The 22819-nt window shown below is 48.5% G+C and overlaps 1 pseudogene; it reads left to right on the top strand.

Annotated features, from left to right (window-relative positions):
• LOC142312271 (uncharacterized) overlaps nucleotides 1–22819 on the top strand; it is a 133856-nt pseudogene that overhangs the window by 38098 nt on the left and 72939 nt on the right.

Raw genomic sequence — 22819 nt, 5'->3', positions numbered from 1 at the left:
GGAGTGCTCGTGGCAGGCAAGGAATGGGAGACTGCCTCAGTCCTTGCCTCAGGAGAGCCACGAGATGTAACATTACCCCCCCGTCTAGGCCCCCCCCCCTGTCCGTGCTCGAAGGCCGCTATCAAACCCGGGGCGCGGATATGATCCTCCAACTCCCAGGATCTATGCTCCGGACCACGGCCGGCCCACTCCACGAGGTAGTACCTCTTTCCCTGTATGACTTTTGTCTCCACAAGCTTTGCCACCTCAGGGTCGTCGGACGGGGAGTCTGTTTGAGCCGGCAGGGACCCCGAGAATTTATTAAGTCGTACGGGTTTCAGGAGGGACACGTGAAAGGTGTTGGCTATAGCCCAGCGTGGAGGGAGCTGGAGTCGATATGCCACTGGGTTTACCTGCTGTAGTACTTTAAACGGACCCAGATACCTAGGGGCGAATTTGGCTGCCTGTACCCGTAGGTTAACATTCTTAGAGGACAGCCATACTAGGTCACCAGGGGCGAAGGATGGTGCAGGGCGGCGGCGAACATCAGCCGTTGTCACCATCCGGTCTTTAGCCCTTTTAAGAGCCTCTTGGGTGTCATCCCAGATCTCCCGGGCCTTGGTCGCCCAATCCTCCACTCTAGTATCGGGTGACGTAATGGGCATCGGAACCGGGATTCTGGGATGTTGTCCGTTATTGAGTAGGAACGGAGTCTGGCCAGAGGATTCATGGACCGAATTGTTAATGGCAAATTCGGCCCAAGGAAGGAGGTTAGCCCAGTTGTCGTGGTGCGCGGATATAAAATGGCGGAGGTAAGTTACCAAGGTCTGATTAGTCCTCTCCACTAGTCCATTGGTCTCGGGATGGTATGCGGAGGAGATGTTCAGCTCTATCTGCAGGAGCTTACAGAGCTCTCTCCAGAAGCGAGAAGCGAACTGGGGACCCCGGTCGCTCACCACCTTGTCAGGCATGCCATGCAACCTAAATACATGCCGAATGAACAAGGTGGCGAGAGCACGTGACGTCGGGAGTCGTGGGAGAGGCACCAAGTGGACCATTTTAGAGAAGTGGTCCGTGATGACCCATACGACCCTGTGCCCTGCTGACTTGGGCAGATCTCCCAGGAAGTCCATCCCCACCACTTCCCAGGGACGATCCGGCACTGGCAGTGGGTGAAGAAGACCTGCTGGTCTCTGCCGGGATGGCTTATTCCGAGCACACGACATACAGGCTCCCACATATTCCTGTATGTCCTGGGGTAGTCTCGGCCACCAATAATGCCTGGTCACCAGGTCTCTGGTCCTTTTGACCCCGAAGTGACCCCCGACCTTGGAGGCATGGGCCCACGATAGCACCTCGTTCCGTAGTTCAGGGGGAACGAGGGTTTTGCCAGGTGGCACCTGGTCCAAAGAAGTGGGAGTGACCATCCTCAAGCTGTCCGGGGGTAGTATAAGACGAGGCTCCTCCTCGTCCTCCTCCAACACAACCATACAACGTGACAAGGCATCGGCCCGTACGTTCTTCTCACCGGCCAGGTGGCGGATAATAAAGCGGAACCGGGAGAAGAATAAAGACCAACGGGCCTGCCTTGGGTTCAGGCGTTGTGCTGTCTGGAGGTATGTGAGGTTTTTGTGGTCAGAAAAAACCTCAAATGGATGCTTCGCACCCTCCAGGAGATGCCACCATTCCTGGAATGCTAGTTTCATCGCCAGTAACTCCCTATCCCCTATGGAGTAGTTCCTCTCGGCCGGAGAAAAGGTCTTGGAGAAAAAGAAACACGGATGTTTCCTTCCTCGTTCGTTTTTCTGGTACAGGACTGCACCTGCACCGACCGAAGAGGCGTCTACCTCCAGTAGGAAGGGTTTGGAGATGTCTGGACGATGAAGGATGGGAGCTCTGGAGAAGTGAGTTTTGAGAGTGTGAAATGCCTCTACCGTTTCCCGTGTCCATGCTTTGGGATTAGCGCCCTTGCGGGTAAGGGCAATGATGGGTGCTGCCACCGTCGAGAAGTTGGGAATGAACTGGCGATAATAATTAATAAACCCCAAGAATCGCTGGATCGCCTTCAGCGAGCGGGGCTCAGGCCAGTTCATCACTGTCTCCAACTTCCCCGGATCCATTGCTAACCCCTGACTAGACACTATGTACCCCAGGAACGGCAAGGATTCCTGTTCAAAAACGCACTTTTCCAGCTTAGCATATAACGAATGGGTGCGGAGCCTCTTAAGTACTCGGATGACATCCCTCCGATGGGTGGTAAGATCGGGGGAGAAGATAAGAATGTCATCCAGGTATGCAACCACGGAAAGATACAAATCCCGGAAAATGTCATTCACAAAGTCTTGAAATACGGCGGGGGCATTGCAGAGTCCGAAGGGCATTACTAGATACTCGTAGTGACCGTCCCTGGTGTTAAAGGCGGTCTTCCACTCATCGCCCTTTCGGACTCGCACTAGATTATACGCCCCGCGTAGATCCAGCTTTGTGAAGACCTTTGCCCCGCGGAATCGATCAAATAGCTCAGTAATGAGGGGCAAAGGGTATTTGTTCTTGATTGTGATTGCATTTAATCCCCTGTAATCGATACAGGGGCGCAGATCCCCTTCCTTCTTCTGCACAAAAAAGAACCCTGCACCAGCCGGTGAAATAGACTTGCGAATGAACCCCTTCGCCAGGCTGTCCTGAATATATTTGGACATAGCCTCCGTCTCTGGAGCAGAGAGTGGATACACTCTGCCCCTAGGGGGCTCGGAGCCTGGCTTCAGGTCTATTCGGCAATCATATGGCCGGTGGGGAGGAAGAGTATCTGCGGCCCTTTTGGAAAAGACATCCCTGTAGGCCTCATAAGGTGTCGGTAAACCCGGCCCCTCAGTATTCCCTGAGGACCCAACCGACCTAATGGTAGCGGGTGGTTCGGTAGTCACGAGGTGCTCTCTACAGGATCCTGCCCAGGATGAGATCTCCCCTGTTGCCCAGTTGAGTATAGGAGCATGCTGTCTCAACCAGGGAAGGCCCAGTAGGATCTCATCCGTCCCCCCTGGAAGCACCAGGAAGGACACCTGCTCATGGTGTCCCGGTGGTACATCCATCCTGAGAGGGATGGTGATCTGGGTGATAGGATCGAGTAGTATGGACCCGTCGACTACCCGGACCCTGAGTGGCTTGGGCAACAGAACCAGGGGAACAGAGTATCGGGTTGCCAGGGAGGTCGAGATGAAATTGCCTTCAGCGCCTGAGTCCAAGCAAGCCAGAGCAGAAAAGAGAGTAGTGCCGAACTGAAACTGGGCGCTGATAGTCAACCTAGAGGGAGAGGTAGCGTCTAGAGTCCCCCCTCTAATAGAAACTAGACGCTGTCTTTTCCCGACGGTTTGGGACATAGGGTAGCTATGTGTCCCCTCTGCCCACAGGAAAAGCAGATGACACAAGACCGAGAACCTGGGGCAGAGGAGACCACCTTGGACACCTCCATTGACTCCACGGAGTCGCCTACAGGACTGGCTGGGGGACCTGTCTGATGGAAGACGGGAGTCAGACGCTTTTTAGGCCGAGAAGACGTGGGTGCTGAAGAGACCTCGAGCCTTCGCTCCGCCTGGCGGATGTCTATGCGAGAGGCAACCTGAATCAAGGACTCTAAAGTGGCAGGCACCTCACGTGTGGCCAGTGCGTCTTTGACAAACCCTGCCAGGCCCTCCCAAAACACAGGGACAAGGACCTTATCCGGCCAGTCCAGCTCTGCGGCCAGTGTCCTAAAGTGTACAGCAAAGTCCCCGACTGAAGCAGACCCTTGCCGAAGTCGTAGGAGGCGCAGCGCGGAATCGTGGGTGACTTGAGGCCCGAGGAACACCATTCTCATGGCCCCAAGATAAGCTGCTAAGTTATTCACCACACGATCTCCGCGCTCCCACAACGGCGTGGACCACTTCAGCGCTCTCCCTGTGAGCAGGGACTGGACGAAGGCTACCTTCGCCTTCTCGGTAGCGTAAAGAGTCGCGGACAGCTCTAAGTAGGTGGTAACCTGGTTTATAAAACCACGGCACTCAGAGCTGTTGCCGCTAAAGCGCTCTGGAAGCGCAAGGCGAGGAGACCTTCCGCCCAATAGCACAGCCTGGGTAGCCGCCTGGGTGGCAACTGTCGTCAGAGTAGTCTTATCGGAGGAAGACTGCTCCACTGCTGCCAATCGTGACTCCAACTGCTGCACATAACGCAGCAACTGCTGCTGCTCTTCAGCCATAGCCAGACCTTTGGCGCGACCGTAATGTTACGAGGGGGACCCGGGGAAGCGTGCCAAGATGGGAAATGGACTGCTTCCGCCGGTCAAGGTCCACTGTGCGGTGTAAGGGACCGCCGCTATGGTGGGTGAAGAGTGAGCGGGTTGCTGCTAGCGATCGTCTGGAATGTCACAGACGATCTATGTACACCGATCTGCCCTAACCCGTGAGGGTTGTATGGCACAGATCTCACGGCTCGGTGTACCTGTTGCACGGGGAAGCACAGAGGTGCCCACGCACGTGTGCCAGTGGAAGTCACGAGAATATGGCACGAGGGTAGCACAGAGGTGCCCACGCACGTGTGCTTTCAATAACCAGGTGAGTCCAATGGAGACTTGAGGAGCTCACCTGGGACAGGAACACGGCCTGTTGACAGGGGTACTGCCGGAGCAGCAAGGCAGGAACACGGCCTGCAAACGAGGTACTGCCGGAGCAGCAAGGGCCAAGCCCACAAGAGACAGTAATGCCTGAGCAGTGGCGTGGCAGCACGCTGCCAGACATCCAAACATAGAAGGACGGTCGCGCGCCGCCATGATGGCAGGGGGAGCTTTTAAGGAGGTGTAGCTCCACCCGAGGGCGGGCGCGAGGCGGAGATGACGGACTTGACCCAATCAGGGTCCACGACGTCCCAGCCTGGCCAGTCAGGATTCACCACGTCACCAGCCTTGTCATCAAGCCGTGTGACGTCAGTGAGCGAATCAGGACCCACCACGCATTGCACATGCTCACCCTCCTGCCTCTGGGAAATAGAGTCGGGATCCTTGGTCTCACAATGTGGAGAGATAACGGGAATCTCACTGCTTCCCTGAGCAGTAAACCTCTGCACATTGCGCAGCCTCGCAGACCTTCGGGGCCGCTGAGCAGGAGAGTCTGCGGCAGGCCAGGAATGGGAGACCGCTTCACTCCTTGTAACAGGAGAACCACTAGGTGTCACCCTTCTGCTGCCTCTCTGAGAAGGTATCTCCTGCACACTGCGCAGTCTGGCAGACCTTTGGCGCTGCTGAGGAGGAGTGCTCGTGGCAGGCAAGGAATGGGAGACTGCCTCAGTCCTTGCCTCAGGAGAGCCACGAGATGTAACAGGGTACTGTCACGCTCCCTGGGTCCCCTGCCCTGCTCCCCAGTTCTTCTGTCCGGTCTCCGCCGCTCCCCGGTCTCCAGCCTCCATTGCCTGTGCTGCCCTGGTCCCCGCTCCCGGCGCCCGTCGGCTACTCAGCCCCAGCCCAGCTCTGCTGCTTCCTCCTCACCGCTCCCTGCTCTGGCTTCTGGCACCCGGGACTCGCGCATGCGCATTAGGGCACGCGCGCGGTCATTGACCCTTTCTTAAAGGGCCAGCGTCCACTGACAGGAAATGAAGCACACAGGTACAGGGTATAAAGGGGTTTAGTGTCCAAGTGGGCGGGGCCTGTTCTTTGTGTTTCCCAAGCTAGGAGTCAGGTCTCCTTGTGTTTCTGTGAGATACTCACCTCTCTCTCTTCTAGAGCCGATCCTGCTTCGCCATCCGGTCCTGCCGAATCTCGAACCCCGAACGCTGCCTATCTGCCATCCTGACAGTCCGTTCCATCTCTGATCCCTGCGGTGACCCGTCATCTCGCTCCATCGGTTCCGGACTCCGCCTGACAACATCTCGGCTTCCGAACCTGAGCTCCGTCACCCGGACTACCATCAGTGACTCCATGGTCCCAGGGACTTCTCCATTCTACCCTTGTGCACGGACTGTCCTGCTACCCGTAGTGCTCCAGCTACCGGACCCCTTACCATCATCAAGGAGTTCGGCCCAGTGGATCCACCTCCTGGGTCTGCCCGTCCACCTGGCCCTAACATAATACGGTTTGGTACAAGACCTAGGGATATAGGGCAGGTTTTAATTGGTCAGGTTAGGCACGTGTTTTTCACGGGCTCTCAAATTTGTTGATATGGTAAAGGATATTGTCTGTGGTATAGTATACGGTTGTCGCCTGTGGTACAGTTTATGGCTCTGTGAGGAAATACGTGGGACTGCTGGTACGTGGTAATCTTGAGGCCTAGCGCAGTATAGCGTGGAATGGCTGGTACGGATACCATTGGGGCATAGCATTTAAGTTGCGCATTGTGGCTGGTACGTGGTAGTCTTGGGGCCTAACGCTGGATGTGAAATGGCTGGTACGGATACCATTGGGGCTTAGCGCAAGCTTGGGTGATACTAGGTGGTTTTTTTATTAGGCTAGTTATAAGTCCTCCAAGAGAGGCGAATCGGCCGATATAGACACCTTGTAGTCAGGGGTGATACTAGGTGGTTTTTTTATTAGGCTAGTTATAAGTCCTCCAAGAGAGGCGAATCGGCCGGTATAGACACCTTGTAGTCAGGGGTGATACTAGGTATTTTTTTGGATATTACGGAACGCAGAAATCAGACAGGGACCACGTGGCAATATAAGGAAGGATTTGGAAGTGTGTGCTGCAAACTGCAGGTTTTCTTTAGTGTTTCAGTTATTTGTCATCTCCCCCATCTTTTTGTTTGTCTGTTTTTATCTGGTATGCATAGAGAAAGATTGCTTGTTTGGTGTTGTTTATCTTGAGAGAAAGATGGAGAAATTGATGAAGTGTGTGTGTGTGTGTGTGTGTGTGTGTGTGTGAGTGTGTATAAATATATATGTATAAGTAGATACTATAGAAAATGGGGAGACAGAGTTTGAGCAGATGTGAGGTCAGTTTTCCCTTTTCTCTGCCACATGTTCCTACAGATTTTAAAATGGTGGATGAAGCACATGGCTGAGGCATGATTGAGACAAAGACAGAGTGAGTAGGGGGATGAGCAATGGATTGGATGGAGTACTATATACTTAGACAGAAACATGAGTGCTTTTAACTGTAGTTGGATCAGGACTGTAGATATATGAATGTGTGTGTAGATGATATATACAAATGTGTGTGTGTGTGTGTGTGTGTGTGTGTGTGTGTATAAAACACAGACTATAGAATATAGGGGAAAATACTTGAGGAAAAAAAAAAAAACAGTTTAGCTTCCCCTCCCCCCACCTGATGCTACAATCCCAACAAAGAGAAGGAAATCACGTGCTGTGGGGCCATTTTCTATAGGCCTCAGTGCAGCTGACAAAACTGCTCTCACTGACTAATATATGAAGTGTTAGTAAAAGTTTATAGTACTAAAAGATGGAACATTGAATGATTGGGTAGTTGCGGAAGACACTTAATATAGATCCAGTGTGCAGGTTGGATTGAGTCAGGACAGTCACAAGAAGCAATATCTTATTAATTAGTAAGCAATAAAATTAGAAAAAAACCCTTTAAATAACGTACCTTTGCAGTGGAGGTCATGATAAAGAATAAAGAATAAGAAGTAAATAATAAATATTTTCGTTGTGGATCTGATAGATTTATCCTGAGAATTGCATGTTTTAAAAAATAAAAATAAACAAATAAATCAACAGAAGAAGGGAAATTTGACTTGTCTCCTGCAGCTGAAGAAGCCTCTTTCCATCTGGTTTTGGGGGGAGGAGCAATCTTAAAAACTTGTGGAACAGGGGTTTTTTTTGTTTTGTTTTTTTGTCTCCCCTTGGAATCAATTGTGGGCCTGCTGTGAAAGGAGAGAGCAGCCCAAACATGGTCATGTTTCTTTAAAAAAAAAAAAAGATTTGCATTTAATTCATTGTAAAGTGTATCAGAAAACATTATTGAAACTAGTTTTTTATTTTACTAATTTTACTAACCAAAGAAATAAAAGTTAACTGTGGACATGTTTAGATTCATTGATAGCTTTTCAAGCATAGAAGTCTGTTAGATAATTTTTCTATGGCAAGTCAACATTTTGTTTTCCCACATGGCCAGTTTATTTGTTCTAGATTCTTTTATCCCTTCAAGTTATAGGACAGTATCACAGAGATGCTGATAATCTCCTCAATGTTTCAAAAATGAACGCCTCTACATCCACTATCCAGAGGTTGTGCTACATTATAGTTATTATTATTAATAATAATAATAATAATAATAATATAATTTATCAATATATTTATTAATAATTACAATAATTTGTTTTAAGGAATGTGGATGATTTATGGAATTCTGTGTTTTATATTTAATGTATTGAATAATCTGCTTTCTTTTTATAGAAAGAATGATTGCAATGCAGATTTCTGTGGTCCAAGCAAAGGTTATAAAAGCCATTGAAAGGGTTTTCCATTATTAAGTTACAGATAAAAACAATATTTCTGGTGTTCCCGGTTAGGTACAATCTATACAATGTGAATTGTATGCCTAAATGTAGAGCTCCGAGGCCACACACTTTTTGAATCTAATTATGTTTTGGATAATAGATTCAAAAAGGGGGGAAAGATGATGTGGAAAATCACACATTATTTAAGGTTTTAATTTGTTCATCGATTGAGTTTTTCTATTACGTTTTTTTTATATTTTTATCTGTAAGGAGGATACAGCCGACAGACATATCTCATGATTGCTGTAACAAGAATCGTCAGGTTTTGAACATGTCTCGAATGAGCCCATTGCTAATGCAGATTTTGAGTTTTTCCATAGATGGATCCAGATACCAAGATGCTGGTTGATTCTGCACTGGATATGCTGAGGTTACACAACATGAGGTAATAAAAATCAAACCACTCCCTTCTCTCTCATCGGAATAGGAGAACGAGTTGAAGATTTGCGATCACTGTGGTTTGTAGAGCGGAAAGGGGTTAGATAGTCAAAATGTGGATATAGGCAGCAGCCGGAGGAGATGCTTGCACAGGTGCACAACAAAGAAGAATGGGCCTAGAGTTGAGAGTCCTTTACCAATGCAGACCAGTACCTCGGTGGCTCCTGTCACGTCGTCCGTGTCATTGGTCACTCCTTGTGTTCTTAAATCCTTACAGGAACAAGCGATTCAGCAAGGAACGGAGTGTGAGACGCAGGGAGCCAGTGACTGAGGAAGGTCTGTGGATAAAGGGCGGTAAGCTTTCTCTGCCATGAGCATTCTACTCAATAATGGCCCAGGTAACCCATGTGACAAAGGTGTTGGGATGGACAAGATATGGGCGGCACCACTGCTTCAGTACCCAGGTGGCGAGACACCTCCAGTCTTGTAAGACGTGTGCCTATTAAGGTAGAAAAACTGTAAAGACCTCGTAGAAACACCCCCCTCATCCGCTCTACTGCTCCGGTGATTGCAGATTAGTCATATACATCTACCATGAGTAGATTTATATGAGTTTTGTGCGTGTTGAGTGAATTTCTTTTCAGGCCTGCTCTGAAACATATCCAGTGTGGAAAACGTTATTGCTGAAAAACTCATGATGCTGGTGGTATGTAAAGATGGAGTTCCTAAAAAGCGGTAAAAGTACATATCCTATAGCAGAGGTCATTATAGAGGTCAGTACCTGGGGATGCCCCTGATGAACCCATCTGCCATTGTGAAAAGGGGAGAAATGCATTGGGCTTCTTTCATGCTAAGTGGCTGATAAATATGCGTTTATTTTATTAGCCTGAATGTGAATTGTACAGTGGAGAGTCTGTGATCGGACGAGATCTCCTCATGACTTTACCTGGCCTTATTATTATATTTATACAGTGGGTACATGTTATACATGTGAGATATTTAATTTATTTTAAGGTTTGGTTCTTGAATTTGCTGTATCATATTGATTTAAGCTACCAAACAGCTATGTAAATACAGAGTGTGAATATTTAATCTTTGGGAAGGAATTGGATATATATAATTGCATATTGACGCCTCTTTATCCCTGTATCGCTCGGTTTCTATATTCCCTCACTGACATTAGCAGCATGTATTAGCATTAGCAGTGTAGGGATAGGAAGGGTGAGCCGTCGGTGAGCGGGGGCACCAATTCGCCTTACAGGGTGCCGACCTCCGCTGCGAGGTAGGGAGAGTTTAGGGCTATTGCCCCAATCCCTGTCCCTCCTTTATTGGAATATCTAATTGTGTCTATAGTTAATGGGTGTATGTTGTTTAAAATTTTAATGATTATAACATAAAAATGTAACGATCCCCAAGATAATGGTGGACGCTGGCAAATCATGTAACAAATTTTCCTTTTTCTTAATAATTAGATTTTTATATAAGATATTTTTGGTTTAGCACCTACAATGTGATTATATTTCTTAGATACTTTAGATACAGTGTGATGTCCTGACCAGTGATGTACGAGCCGTATACGACTGCCTGTATAGTGTGTTAAACATGTGTATCCTCCAATTCCAGATCCTAAATCAGTGTCAGGAGCACGTGGTCTCCAGCCAGGAGACTGGGTGATCCAAAAAAGACAAGTCAGAATGATCCCTTAGTCAGAATCAGGTGGACCGATCCAGCTTATCCCAACCATAGCAACTTCCATGAAGCTTGAGGGAAAACCCATCTGGAGACAATAACCACTGTAAAAAGTCCGTTGTACCAGCAGAATGAGGGTCACAACACACATAGTGCTGGATTATCTCACATAGAACCTTATGGAAAATTTCTAGATTGGGGATGATACATGGGAAATAACCATAAGGGAACAATGGGTACAGGAACATTACACAAATAAGGGCTCATGGTGGGAAAAACATTATCTAACCTGAACCAATCAATTATTTTAAGGGTTTAAGTGACTTTTTAAGGATAACATACACTTGTAGGTAACTGGTATTGTTTTATTTGTTGGTATTTGAAGCCGTAAAAGTGCTACTCTGTGTTACTGAAGGTCATCGGATCCATGTGTAAGGGAAATCTTGTTAAAGGCCTCCTGGTGGTAGATTATAGACCCGAGACAAGAAGAGATCCATTAGTGTTGTGATACTATCAGGTGTATTCGGGTAGAAAAGTATTGAAGACGCGGACAGCACTCAGATATTGACTGAGAATCAGCCTTTCAGAAACAGTAATGCTAAAAGCTGCAGCATAACGGTAAGAAGCTTATTCTTACAATTGCCTTACTCTTTCTAATCGATTAATCTCAAATTCTGAGTAAGCTCTTCAGCATTAAATAAATCTGTTCTAGTTACCTGTGCCTCTGTGAACTGTGTGTGCGGGATGTGATCAACTCTCTGATCAGCAGTCTGTACCAGTGGGGGCAAAGGCTTAGTATTGCTTGTATAGCGTATAGCAAAACGAAAAAAGGTTGCAGTTAAAGCATTAGAGCTGATGTGTTAGAGGACCACGGTAGGGTCAGAAGGTTAATAAAGTATTTAGGGGGGACTGTTGAGGAGAGCCATAAGATGAAATACTTAATTAACTTCTTGACAAGGGATTGTGGGAAATGTCGATTTGCCTTACATAATTCAGGTTTCAGATCATATACATGACACAGATATAAAGATGGCTGCCATTGCCTGTTTCTCCACACCTTGCCTGGAATGCAGGGAATGTCCAGATGTAAGAAGATACCATATAAGGGAAGACCCCTGGTCAAGCTAGAAGACATCACAGACCAAACCATCAGCATGGATGCACCAGATGACGTCCCTCCCATCACCATCACCATGGATCCATCCAATTATGTCATAGACCCGCCTACAATGACGCCCACCAATCAGCTCATGGACTAACACATTGTTCGACCCACTGACCAATGAACACATCCGGACATGCCCCTTTGCAAGGTTATATCAGAGCAAGCTCAGTTGTAATAAAGGCAGAGCATGGGCTGACTTCTGTCGAGGAAAGATGAATATCCGACTGTGTCTGATCTCATTTTTCAAGCATGCACTCGATCCACACCAATTAGGCTAGGCAGTAGGCAACTAGTGATCTCTGATTAAGAGTTCACCCTAACATTGGGACATCCAGCATCCTGTTGCAGCATAGTTCTTTATCAGACTATCATAGTATCATAGTATCATAGTTTTTAAGGTTGAAGGGAGACTCTAAGTCCATCTAGTTCAACCCGTAGCCTAACATGTTGATCCAGAGGAAGGCAAAAAAAAACCCAATGTGGCAAACAAGTTCCAATGGGGAAAAAATTTCCTTCCTGACTCCACATCCGGCAATCAGACTAGTTCCCTGGATCAATACCCTGTCATAAAATCTAATATACATAACTGGTAATATTAAATTTTTCAAGAAAGGCATCCAGGCTCTGCTTAAATGTTAGTAGTGAATCACTCATTACAACATCATGCGGCAGAGAGTTCCATAGTCTCACTGCTCGTACAGTAAAGAATCCTCGTCTGTGATTATGATTAAACCTTCTTTCCTCAAGACGTAGCGGATGCCCCCGTGTTCCAGTCGCAGGTCTAGGTGTAAAAAGATCTTTGGAAAGGTCTCTGTACTGTCCCCTCATATATTTATACATTGTGATTAGATCCCCCCTAAGCCTTCGTTTTTCCAGACTAAATAACCCCAAGTTTAATAACCTGTCTTGGTATTGCAGCCCACCCATTCCTCTAATAATCTTGGTCGCTCTTCTCTGCACCCTCTCCAGTTCAGCTATGTCCTTCTTATATATCGGTGACCAGAATTGTACACAGTATTCTAAGTGCGGTCGCACTAGTGACTTGTACAGAGGTAGAAGTATATTTTTTTCATGAACACTTATACCTCTTTTAATACATCCCATTATTTTATTAGCCCTGGCAGCAGTTGCCTGACACTGTCCACTAAAGTGAAGTTTACCATCCACCCATACACCCAAGTCTTTTTCTGTGTCTGTTTTACCCAGTGTTCTACAATTAAGTACATAATCATAAATGTTATTTCCTCTACCCAAGTGCATGACCTTACATTTATCTACATTAAACTTCAATTGCCACTTCTCAGCCCAATCCTCCAATTTACATAAATCTCCCTGTAATATAAAATTATCCTCCTCTGTATTGATTACCCTGCAGAGTTTAGTATCATCTGCAAATATTGAAATTCTACTCCGCATGCCCCCAACAAGGTCATTTATAAATATGTTGAAAAGAAGCGGGCCCAATACTGACCCCTGTGGTACCCCACTATGAACTGAGACCCAGTCCGAGTACGTACCATTAATAACCACCCTTTGGTTCCTATCACTGAGCCAGTTTTTACTATGGACTATGTTCCAGCAGTTCTTAGTTTTCATCTTTCTGATTGCCTACAAAGACAGGAACCACTGCAACAGAACTGTTCCATGATACTTTAACAATCTTAACACCAGGGAACAAAAAATAATTGTAAAAATGTTACAAAGTGTAATATATGTTCTTGAATATATGTCTTCTCTCTTTTTCTTTTCGTCAAGAATTGAAAATGTTCTCTTTTCTCTCTTGCTAGCTCCTTCTCTCTGACATCATCTGTCTTGAGGCCCCCACATAAAGGTCAACCATTTTCACTGAAATATGAATTTCATCAAACTATAGTCTGTCTATGGGAGCTATAAGAGATATCTTAAACAAAATGTTGTATAATCAGGAGAGAGATGGGTAGTATGCTGCGCTATCACAAGAGAACAGATGTTGATTATTCCATTTCTTTATTTATAATACAGGTCAGGTCTATAAAGAAATGGAATAATCAACATCTGTCCTCTTGTGATAGCGCGGCATACTACCCATTTCTCTCCTGATTACACATCGTTAGTACGGGGATGCGGCTGTTGCCATTTCTTTATACGTTGAACTAGGAGTTGTGACTTTCACAACCCTAGTAAGTGTAATGTCCTGGAGGTGGATTCACTGGGCCCTGCACCGGACTCCCCCAGAGAGGCAACCCGAGCTAACCCCTATACAGGGACTGTCCGGTCACCCCGCCAGAGGGCCTAGATGCACGTTAGCCGGAACACAGGCAAATCTGTGATAAAATCCATGGCAATGTGTTGCCATGGAACGGAGGGAATCGGCAGATGCAGGATACGGCCATAGGGCAGATGTCTGGGTGTCTTGTTCCGGGCACAGGACGGACAAACGGAGACAAAAGAGATGACATCCTTACGGAGAGACGGCCACCAATAGTGACGGCTAATAGCGCTCCACGTCTTCTTCTGACCGGCAAGTCGGCCACTTTCAAAGAATGCCCCCATTGAAGGACTTTCAGTCTGTCGTTCTCCGTAACCAAAGTCTTTCCAGGGGGTATCTGTGCCAGAGTGACGGGAGCCACCAGGATGACCTTACTGGGACAGATGATGGACTGGTTCGTCTCTTCTTCTTGTTCCATCGGAATGAAGGACTCCGGTGCCGGTGACTGAGGGACGGGCCGTACGGACTGTAGACAGTTCTCGTGGCACAACGGGCCCCAATGAGTGATTGCTCCAGAGCGCCAACTGACGACAAGTTCATGTACTCGTAACCAGGGCAGACCCAGCAGGATTGAGTGAGCCATTTTCTGGAGAACATATAGAGCAATCTTTTCGGTATGGAGTTCCATGGGTTTGGTAAGAAACAACACGGGTTCGAATAAGGGTTTTCCATCCACGGAGGCGAGCACGAGAGGTTTAGAAAGCGGGATGACAGGTACCCGGGATTTGTCCACCGTAGCCTGTTCGATGAAATTACCCGCTGACCCCGAATCAAGGTGTGCCTCTGCCGTGAACCGGGTCTCTTCCGTCGTCACTTGGACAGTCAGTGTAACCAGGGCTGAGGGGGTTCCAGTACCTAGGGTGGCATCTCCCACCAACCCTAGGATTTGCAGTTTTCCCGGCTTCTCGGGGCAGGAGCGAAGCAGGTGCGTACTGCTTCCACAGTAGAAGCACAGACCCTTGGCGAGCCGCTCTGCTCGGCGTTGCTCGGCTAGTCCCAGACGGTCTATTTGCATAGGTTCGGGAGTAGAGTTGCCGAACGGCACTGACTGAGGGAAGGTGGGCCTCTGTGGAGTAGAGGTGGGATGGATTGGTCGCCTCTCCCGGGATACTTCCTTGGATCTTTCCTGAAAACGAAGATCAATCCGGGTTGCTAGAGAGACCAGACCATCCAAGGTATGAGGAACATCACGACCGGCCAATTCATCCTTGATGCGGCCGGAGAGACCCTCCCAGAAGGCTGCTGTTAATGCCTCGTTGTTCCATCCTAATTCAGAGGCAAGCGTACGGAACCGGATGGCATACTGGCCAACTGTTAGGGTCCTTGGCGTTGCCGGAGCGAAGAGGTGGCCGCGGTGGTGCATCCCGGTTCATCAAAGGTGTTACGGAAGCCCTCAAGAAATCCCCGGATGTCGGTAGTCACCGGATCTTCTTTCTCCCACAAGGGATTTATCCAGGCCAATGCTTCAACCTCCAGATGGGACATCAGAAAGGCCACCTTTGCTTGATCAGAGGCAAAGAGGTGTGGAAGCAAGTTGAAATGCAGCGAGCATTGATTTAGAAAACCTCTACAGGTCTTGGGATTCCCGGCGTACCGGGGCAGAGATGGTAGGCGGAGTCTCGAGGGTGAAGAGGAAGCCTCTCCGGAAGCTGCTGCTGTGTTCTGATCCGACAGGGATGTGACTGTTGTTTGGAGAGTATACAGACGGGTGTCCACCAATGTCATAAAAGCCAACATGCGAGATTGGGTCTCACGCATTTGTGTCAGCTCTTGTTGTAATTCGGCCAGCTGGGACGCTAGTGTTCCGGCAGAATCCATGGCCTGATCAATCTGTAACGTCCTGGAGGTGGATTCACTGGGCCATGCACCGGACTCCCCCAGAGAGGCAACCCGGAGCTAACCCCTATACAGGGACTGTCCGGTCACCCCGCCAGAGGGCCTAGATGCACGGTAGCCAGAACACAGGAGATACGGAGTCCAAGTCCTACAGAAGTCTGCTAGAGTCCAAAGGGAACCGTAGGCAGAACTGATGACTGGAACCGGGTTCGGGTGCCGAGTAGGAACAGCCCACAGGATCCGGATCCAAGCGAGATGTGCAGTACGAGGTTACCAGGAACCGGTGATGGGATCAGGCTGACAGATGATGGCGGGATCCACAACAGACAGTCACGGGACACTTTCTGGGGACTCCGTAATCGGGGAAATGACAGGACGGCAGACAGGCTCTGCGAAAGAGACAAAGTTATTTGGGAGACAAGCACAAAGGGACCTGAGCACCTAGCTATGGGAACACGTTGATCAGGCACCGCCCACCTGGAAAGGGAAGTCTTATATACGCTGTACCTGTATCAGCCATATCCTGTTCCTGGGACGCTGGCCCTTTAAGAAGAGGTGAGTGAGCGCGCGCGCGCCCTAATGCGCATGCGCGAGGCCCGAGTGCCGGAGACCAGAGCAGGAAGCGGCAGGGAAGGTGAAGGAGATGCAAGGGAGCCAGACGGAGTGTTCGGAGTCGCAGGAGAATGCCGGGACCGGCGAATGGAAGGCACAGAGGACGTACAGTAGGGGGAGTTAGAGGGACCGCCGCAGGCAGGAGAACCGAAGACCAGAGCGGTGAATGACAGGCAGCGAAGGGACCCGGGGAGCGTGACAGTGAGTGTGATTCTGTTCCTCACCCTTTGGTGTTTATGTAGTAAGACCCTAATGCGCTCTTTCCCTCCACAGTAAAGTTGATCGAACTCGGCAAAATCCGTGGAGGCAGATGACTGCCGGATTGAATAAAAAAATTGGATCCGTTCTGGATTCTGGTGCCCATATAAGTCTATGGGGACCAAAATCCGGAGATTAAAAACGTTTGTGGAGGTGATAGGGGGGTAGGAGTGTGCGCGGTATACTCACCCGAGGCTCTGTCATGCCAGCAAACTCCTTCCGAGTCACACTTTTCCCTTCCGGAGCCAAGAGTGCAAGTATCTGCGGGTCAGTATGGTGAACGTGCATGTGTTTCAGAAACACATGCATGCTCCATGCACACTCCTGTCAGAAGTATGTGCGGCTGTGCCGGTGATGCGCTGTCGGGGCTAGTAAAAGTCTGGCATGACATCAGCTGGCACAAGCTGCGCTCTCTGAACATGGGCATGCATGTACACAGAAACACATGCACGTTCCTGTCAGAAGTGTGCGCAGTGATGCGTCTATTTTTAATTAAAAAAAAAAAAAAGACGTGCGGTCCCCCCCTAGTTTTGATACCCAGCCAAGATAAAGCCGGCTGGTGGCTGGTATTCTCAGCCCGCAGCTGCCTGGCATTGCCACATCTATTAGATGTGGCAATACTGGTTCTTCCCGTTGGCTTGGAGCGGTGCCAATCGGGGTAAAAAGTGGTTAATAGCAGCGCACAGCTGCTACACAGCCCTAACAAAAATAAGTACACACAGACACAGTGTTGTGAATGTCATCCGAGTGGGTGCTGGTGTGGAGCGCCCCCTGGTGGCTAGGAATGGTAATGAAGCTGAGTCTGAATCTGTGACTCAAACAGGTGTTGGAATTAATTAGGAATCCAGGAAGTCCTATTGCAGACCAGCCTGGTGGATATAGGAGAGCAGTTTCTGCTTGGCTGCTGCCGGTGATAAATGTTTTCTTCTGCTTCTGAAGATAGCTTGGAGTCTGTCCTTCAGTTTCTTCTATTTATCTTGTGCCAGAATTCACTCCAGATAAGTCTGCAGGTTTTCTTTGCTTAATTGCTGGTTTTGCACTTACGGGTGTTTGTATTTTTTTCCATTTTGTTCTGTGTTTGTTTTCTTGCATGTGAGGATCTGGCTCTCTTTTGTTTTTCAGAGGGCAGTTCCTTCAGCAAGAAAGGGAGTTTCTCCCTGTTCTGATTTTGATTATTTGCACTTTTGAATATTATTTGTTTTGTGATTTTGTTCCTTCCCATTATATCTGAAGTTCTGTTTAAAGTGTCTGGCACAAGAGTACCTGCTATAGTGGGGGAAAGACCGTGTGGTCTTACGCCGTTTTTCTATCAGGAATTTGGTATTTTTTGCAGGGTTTTTTGCTGGCCGCAATCCATTTTCTTTCCCGTCCTGTTGTATCTAGTCGGGCCTCATCTTTGCTATTCTATATTTTCTATTTGTGTATTGTGTTTCCTTACATCACCGTCGTTACATGTTGGGGCTTGCTATTCCTTTGGGGACTGTTCCGATGCAAGTTAGGATTCCTCATTTCTATCTTTGAGGTATATCAAGTTTCTCCAGCAGTGATGAGCTGTCTAGGTGTGTTAGAAACATCCCACTGCTACTTCTAGTGTTGTCCAATAAGGGTTTGCGGTCAGCTTAGTTTCCAACTACTCTTGTGGTTTTTGTTTTTTCCTGATTAATGGGATTTTTTGTGATTGTCCACGGTTACCCGTTCATAACACACAAAGAAAAATCCTTTATTTGGAAGAAAGTAGAAAACACACACCCTCTTTCACCTCTTTATTAACCCCCAACACCCTGAAGGTCCAGCGTAATCCACACGAGGTCCCACACCTCTTCAACTCTGCTACATAACACAGTCAGCACGACCGCTGGCTGTGCAGACAATGACTGAGCCGCGATGATTGCACGGCAACAGATACTGTCACAGGTTGGGGGAGCGTCTGCCTGCAACCAATCACAGACGAAAGGACGGCCGGTGGGTGGGGAAACCACGAAAAGCTGTGTGTTATGATCTGGAACCATGGAAGGCCACCATAAATCAATGGTAAAAGGTGACAAGAGCATTGGCAACTAATCTGGCCGCCATCCCCTTACTAACCATCAACACTAGAAGTAGCCAAGGGGTGAACTAACATCCTGTCCACCGCGAACCCAGCCGGAGAACTAGCTATCCTAAAGGAAGGAAAGATGAATAACTCTGCCTCAGAAAATAGATAAAGAATAGCAAGCCCCCCACATTCAAAGACTGCGGTGATATAGGAAAACACAATACACAGATAAATGATAGGATTAGCAAAGGTGAGGCCCCCACTAACTAAATAGTACAGGATAGGAAAGGGACTGATGGTGGCCAGAGATAAACCCTACAAAAATTCAAGAACCTGATAATACAAAAAGCCCTCAGATCGCTGGATCTGAACTCCGTCCTATACCAGGCACTCTTGTCATACCAATGAACAGAAAGCAGGAAGAATTACAAATTCAAGAAGCAACAAACACATGGACTAATAGGAGCAATACTCCAAACATAGCTGCAGGGAGTTTCCCAGCTAAGCAACAGAGAGGGAAGATCCCTGCATGCAAATAAACTGAAAACAACCACAGTAAATGACAAACTCAGATAAGAGTAAAAGAACCAAACAACAAATAAAGAACCAAGCACTTATCTGAGGTAGATGTGGTCTGGAGCAGGAAGAAGCAGGCTGGTGAACAAAGAACAACTGACATCCGGCATAGCCTGCTAGCAGACCAGGGTTTAAATAGGCAGAGAGTTGGCAATGGAAATGCCCATTGCTCAACACACCTGGTCTCTGTCCAAACCATTCCTGGCCACAAGAGGGAGCCTCACAGTGGCAAAAGCATAACTGACATTCACAACAGCTGTGTGTATACGATGCACAGTACAGGAAGTGAATGCGCGACCCGGAAGATACGATGCACAGTACAGGAAGTGAATGCGCGACCCGGAAGCAGTGTACCGCCATGACACCGAGTCTCGGTAAGTATGAAACGCTGTTTTATTTCTGTTTTTCTTTATTTTTCAATTATTTTCCCCAGTGCGGGATGCGGATCGTGCACCCGAAATCCCGGGTCCGGCACCCGGAAATCTTTGAAACCGCGCGGATCCGGACTTTTACAGTCTGGATCCAATCAGCCCTACTCCACAGTTATTTTAAACAAAATGTTGTAAAATAATGAAAATACCATCGCTCATGGGTCCCTGTCAGTTTCTGTATTTTATGGTCAGTGACAATGAATTTGTGATTCTTACAGCCGATCAGTTGCTGAAGCAGTGGCCAACATAGCGAGAGATTGGGAGCATTCAGGAGATATCTTAGTCAGCAATTCAACTTATGTTCTAATCTGTACGAGAGAATACATCATCTACACATTGTATCTCCTGATATAGTTCCTTTATTATCCCCAGTAATTGGATTATTACACAGGATTCTTTCTGATGTTACATCGTGATCTTCTCTGCATTCAGGTCACTACAATATCGGATCCTCTCATGTAATGTGACGTCACATTACATCATTCTTATCTATGGGAATAACAGATGGACAGAACTGGAGAGGTGAGGACTCTGGAAATATCTGTAGTGAGATTTATGAATGCGTTTCTCCATAACCAGGATTACACAGTAGTGAAGAAGACACATGTAAGGGGTGGGCAGACCCCTTACAAGGAGGTGCAGTTTCCCCCTGAAGATACCTCACTCTGGGGTAGTTACTGTTGATGTTATTAATAAACATGTTTTTACTGTGCAGTGGGTTTTCCCCTAGAGCCCGGGTGGGACGGCTGTCCCCATAGAAACAGGGCAGGAGAGAGGAGGAGCCGGCAGCTTAGAGAGAGAAGTGTGTGTGTGTTGAAGTCAGTTGATTCCGGGACGGTGGAGAAGGAACAGCCAGGGGCAGAGTGTGGAGCTGAGTGGGCAGAAAGAAAGAAAGAAAGAAGGGAAGAAGAGAAGAAGTGTCCTCAAGGGTGAAGCAGCATTGGTGTAGGTCCAGTCTGTGTTAGCCGGAGTGGGAGCCTAGGTGAAGTGGAGTAGCCGGGCACATCCCCACTAGAGGAGACAACAAGGAAAGATTTCCCCAGACAGGAATTGTGACTGTGCGCTACAAAATCCGTGCATTGAGCTGTCTGTGAAACTCTGTGCAATAAAGATGTCGTCTGGTTTATCTGATCCCTGCCTGAAGAGTCTTCCTGTGGCTGAAAGTATGCTCTTTTACACCACACTCTGCCCCACAGAACAATCCCCTGTCCCAGAGTGACGGCGGAGCCGGGGGTTAGCCTGAGAGAAAAGGGGGCCACGACTACAAGCCCTGAGGCACCCCTGGCACCCCGTTACATGTGGCGTAGTCGGCAGGATCCGGATTATATGCAAGGGGTCCCGATCCAAGAATATGGAGACCAAGTGGTGCCTAAGGTGTTGGACCAGGCACAAGACGGCGGTAAGATGGCCACCGTCTTCACGAGTACAGCGAGCGCGCGAAGAATTGGCGCCAAACGAAAGACCCTGAGTTGGCCGGCGAAGAAAAAGAAGTACAGAGTACGCCGTCCAAAGAGGGGAGGTGCTGGCCCTAAGATGTTACTGAAAACATGTGGAGAGGGTGGCAGTACAGAGAAAAAGAAGAGTCGCCTATGCTGGGTCGATTTAATGTGTGAGACTGGGGTTGGAGCGTATACAAGAGCGGGAAAAGAAGGCCCGCCTCCACCTTCCCCAGCATCTCCACCGTTCCCGGCGCCATTACAGAAAGGTCTGCAAGAGATCGGATGGGAAGAGTGTCAGTACCGGAGACGTACACAGCAGAGACCGGTGCTGGCTGAGATTTCCCGGCCGAGAAACACGCTGGCGGTGTCGCCAGAAGTCATGACAGGACTGAGTGCTGACCCAGACAAGGGGACACCGGCGGTGTTAGCGATCCACCAGAGTATGGTCACACACCCGGTGATCGTCGTGGGTAGTCCCCGTCCGTCCCGTTCAGCGACCCCGTCACCCCCGTCGGGGGTTGAAGAGGCAAAACCGGAGACAGAGGCGCCAGAACCACCAGTCAACTACGAACCGTTCCGGAGGCTGCGCCGCTTGCCAGGTCAGTCCCTTTCCGATTATGTGAGGGCTCAGCGGGCCGAATGGCAGCGCGCTTACCATCCCGAGTGACCCGTAACGACCGGAGGTGATGGACATGTTCGTGTTGAAGGCCGGTGTTGTTAAAGAGCCGGAAATGTTCCACAGTTTGCAACCATGTTTAAGTTACCGAGCCCGGAAGGAGCCTGATGCTGGACTGAGCCAGGGGCTCCCTCCGTGATGTTAAGGAAGACTTTATTGTTTGTCCTCCTATCTACTAAGACCGGGAGTGCTGTAAAAGCCTCCGGGCAGAAGACCAGCAAAGACCGGGAGTACCTGCTGAAGGCCTCCGGACACACTGCCTACAAAGACCGGGAGCTCCCAGGAGGGACTCCGGGCGCAGAACTTGGGCGCTCAGTGGTTGACTTTGTTTATGAAGGTTTTAAAGTTTTATCCAAAGTTTGCCTTGCTGCTAAATTGTGTTTTACAGGTTTGAGCCTTGCCGGGATAACCAGGATTACACAGTAGTGAAGAAGACACATGTAAGGGGTGGGCAGACCCCTTACAAGGAGGTGCAGTTTCCCCCTGAAGATACCTCACTCTGGGGTAGTTACTGTTGATGTTATTAATAAACATGTTTTTACTGTGCAGTGGGTTTTCCCCTAGAGCCCGGGTGGGACGGCTGTCCCCATAGAAACAGGGCAGGAGAGAGGAGGAGCCGGCAGCTTAGAGAGAGAAGTTGAAGTCAGTTGATTCCGGGATGGGGGAGAAGGAGCAGCCAGGGGCAGAGTGTGGAGCTGAGTGGGCAGAAAGAAAGAAAGAAAGAAGGGAAGAAGAGAAGAAGTGTCCTCAAGGGTGAAGCAGTATTGGTGTGGGTCCAGTCTGTGTTAGCCGGAGTGGGAGCCTAGGTGAAGTGGAGTAGCCGGGCACATCCCCACTAGAGGAGACAACAAGGAAAGATTTCCCCGGACAGGAATTGTGACCGTGCGCTACAAAATCCGTGCATTGAGCTGTCTGTGAAACTCTGTGCAATAAAGATGTGGTCTGGTTTATCTGATCCCTGCCTGAAGAGTCTTCCTGCGGCTGAAAGTATGCTCTTTTACACCACACTCTGACCCACA

This window comes from Anomaloglossus baeobatrachus, chromosome 5 (assembly GCF_048569485.1).
Source record: "Anomaloglossus baeobatrachus isolate aAnoBae1 chromosome 5, aAnoBae1.hap1, whole genome shotgun sequence".
In the NCBI taxonomy this organism is placed as follows: Eukaryota; Metazoa; Chordata; class Amphibia; order Anura; family Aromobatidae; genus Anomaloglossus; species Anomaloglossus baeobatrachus.
The sequence above is the reverse complement of the archived record's forward strand: the minus strand, read 5'-3'. Positions and strand labels throughout refer to the sequence as shown.